Source organism: Pteropus vampyrus, unplaced genomic scaffold (genome assembly GCF_000151845.1).
Source record: "Pteropus vampyrus isolate Shadow unplaced genomic scaffold, Pvam_2.0 Scaffold488, whole genome shotgun sequence".
In the NCBI taxonomy this organism is placed as follows: domain Eukaryota; kingdom Metazoa; phylum Chordata; class Mammalia; order Chiroptera; family Pteropodidae; genus Pteropus; species Pteropus vampyrus.
The window spans coordinates 311958-315565 of NW_011889269.1; the positions used below are offsets into that span (position 1 = coordinate 311958).

Here is a 3608-nt window from a genome sequence, read left to right on the forward strand (position 1 = left end):
TTCAGCAGAGTAAAAACACATCCCACGAAATGGGAGAAAATGTTTGAAAATCATATAGCTCATAATAATTTGATATCCAGAATATTTAAAAACTCCTATAATCCGGGGGAAGGGAGGAGGTAGATGGGGTAAAAGGGGTCAAATATGTGGTGACAGAAAGAAATCTAACTATGGGAGGTGAACACACAGTGTAAATATATATATGCCTTACTGTTAAAATGTACAGCTTGAAACTTATTGGATTTTGTTAACCAATGTCCTATGACTGTGCTACCCTGAACAAGCCCAATCCCGTCTGATCTTGGAAGCTAAGCAGGGTCGGATCTGGTTAGTACTTGGATGGGTGACCACATAGGAAGACCAGGTGCTGTAGGCATAAAAAAATTAAAAAATAAAGGATTGTAAACTGACAAGGTCCTGGCAATCTGTGAGGTCAACCAAGGGTTGCCTCGCCTAAAAATAATTAAATAAAAAAATAAATAACAGCTATGGTTGAAGCCGCCTATATGCCTTTCGTTAATCAATGTCAACATTTAAAAAAAAAAAAAAACTCCTCTAATCTAACAACAATATAACAAACGACCCAATTTAAAAAATGGGCAAAGGGGTTGAATAGACATGACTCCAAAGAAAATATACAAATGACCAATAAGCACAAGAAAAGATCAAATCAAAGTCGTATTGAAATGTCACTTCACATCTAATAGAATGGTTATTCTCAAAAAAGAACGAGGGGGAGGAGGAGGAGAAATAAAAGAAAATAAGTGTTGAGGATGCAAAGAAATTTGAACCTTTGTGCATTGCTCGTAAGAATTTAAAATGGTGCAATAATTATGGAAAATGGTGTGTCAATTCCTCAAAAAATGAAACAGAATTATTATATGATTCAGCAAGTCCATTTGAAAGTATAAACCCAAAAGAAATAGAAGCAAAGACTTGAATATGTACACCCATGTTCATAGCAGCATTATTCACAATAGTCAATAGGTGAAGCAACCCAGTGTCCATCGACTGATGAACGGATAAACAAAATGTGGTAGGTGTATACATATTTGATATAAAAATAAATATTTAGTCTTTGTCCCTACTTCCTGGCATAGAGCTCCTAAAACCCATGGAAAAGAGTACCTCTTATATTCAAATGTGATGACTCACGGGAGGGTGAGAAACTTGAATAGCTTCAGGATGGGGGTTGGTCACCAGAAAAATTAACAAAGTGATGAGAGGATTAGAACTTTCAGCCTACCTCTAACCCTAGGGGAAGGGAAAGGGACTAAAGATTGAATTCAACCATCAGTGGCCAATGATCTAATCAATTATGCGTACATAATTAAACCCCCATAAAAAATCTCTAAACAACAGGGTTCAAAGAGCTTCTGGGTTGGAGAACATATGAAAAAAAAAAAAAGAGCATCTGCAAAAAAAATCATACTTATGGTCAAAGACTGAATACTTTCCTCCCTAAAAATCAGGAACAAAGCAAGGATATCTGATTGTATCACCCTTATGTATCATAGTCTTGGAAATCCTAGCCAGTGTAATAATACAAGAAAAGGAAATAAAAGGCATAAATATCAGAGAGGAAGAAATATAACTATTCCTATTTGCAAGTGACATGACTGTTTAAGTAGCTGAATCTACAAAATTCTCAACAAGTAGAGAAAATTTATTTTCAATGAAGCTATGAAAAAAAAAATCAGAAGAGAGTTCAGTAAAGTTACAACATCAAGATATAAAAACAAATTCTATTTCTATATACTGGCAATTACCATGTAAAAACAAATTAAAACACAATACCATTTCCAATTGCTCCTAAATACTTGGGCGTAAATCTAGAAAAAACTACAGACTCTGTATGCTCAAAACTACAAAATATTGATGAAAGAAATAAAAGATCTAAATAAATGGAAAGATATTCATGTTCATGGGCTGGAGGATGCAACATGATAAAGATGTCAATTCTCCTCAAAGTGATTTATAGATTTAAAATTTCCTATCATAATCCAAGTAAGATTTTTTTTTTTTACATATAGACAAGCATATTCTAAAATTTATATGGAAATGACTAAAACAAGATTTAAAAAATAAAGAAAAAAATACAATGAATCATTCTACCCGTGAGACTTTTTATATAGCTATAGTTAACAGTATGGTATGGACAGATGGATAAATGATCAATGAAACAAAATAGAAAATCCAGAAATAGAACCATACAAGTATGCTCAACTGAATTTTGAAAAAAATTCCAAAGCCATTCAGTGGAGGAAGGTTACTCTTTCCAACAAATGGTGCTAGAGCAATTAAATAAACATAGGTAAAAACAAAACAAAACAGAGCAAAAACCCTCAATCTTTACCTGAAATCTTATACAAAAAGTAACTTTAAATGGATCGTAGATTTAAATATAAACTGTAAAACTATAAAACTTCTTAGAGAAAACATTGGAGAAAATTGTCAGGATGTAGGTCTTGGTGAAGAGTTCTTAGAAATGACACTAAAAGCATAATCCGTAAAAGAAAAACATTGATAAATTGGACTTCATTGAAATTTTAAGTTTTTGCTCTATAAAAGGCTCTGTTAAACTGAAAATATGAGCTACAGATTGGGAGAAAATATTTGCAAACCATCTGACAAACGACCTATGCCTAGAATATATAAAAAATTCTCAAAGCTCAACAGTTTAAAAAGAATCCAATTATAAAATGGACAAAAGGCATGAACAGACATTCACCAAAAAGGATATATGGATGGCAGATAAGCACATGAAAAGATGGCCAACATCATTAGCCATTAGGGAAATGCAAACAAGCAAACAAAAACTACAAAAACAAAACAAAACAAATTACCTATTAGAAAAGTGAAAATAAAAACTAGCGGCAATCCCAAATCCTGATGAGAATGCAGAGAAATGGAATGTCTTAAATAAATACTGTTGGTGGGAATGTAAAATAATTAGAGCAACTCTGGGAAACCATTCAGTAGTTTCTTATAAAACTAAATATTTATACTACTCACCAATCACCACACTTATGGGCATTTAATCCAGAGAAATGAAAACTTATCTCCACAAAAACTGATACAGAAATATTCATAGCAGCTTTATTTGTAAAAGCCCAAAATGGAAACATCCCAAATGTCTTTCAACAAATGAATGCTTAAACAAACTGGTACACCCTCAGCAATAAAAAGGAATACGCTATTAATACATGTAACAATGTGGATGAAATTCAAGGGCATTATGCTGTGGGGGAGAGCCATTCTCAAAAGGTTGCATACTGTATGATGCCCTTTATATAACTTATGGAAATGGCAAAATTACAGAGAGAAAGAGCAGATTAACAGTTCCCAGGGGTTAGGGACAGTAGTGGGAGGATGGGGGATGTAGTATGACAAACAGTACAAGGGTTCCTTTGTGGCAATGGAACAGTTCTGTATATTGGTTGTAATAGTGGTTACCTGAATATATAAATGTGGTAAAATTGTGCAGAACTACGCAAACACATGTAAAAACTGGTGAAATCTAAATAAGGGCTGGAGTTTAATAGTAATTTATCAATGTTGGTTTCTCAATTTTGACAAATGTACATGATGGGTATACAAGAAGCTCT

At 33.3% G+C, this 3608-nt stretch overlaps 1 pseudogene; it reads left to right on the plus strand.

Annotated features, from left to right (window-relative positions):
- Window positions 1–257: 257 nt before the first annotated feature.
- Window positions 258–376, plus strand: LOC111732759 (annotated as a pseudogene).
- Window positions 377–3608: the final 3232 nt, after the last annotated feature.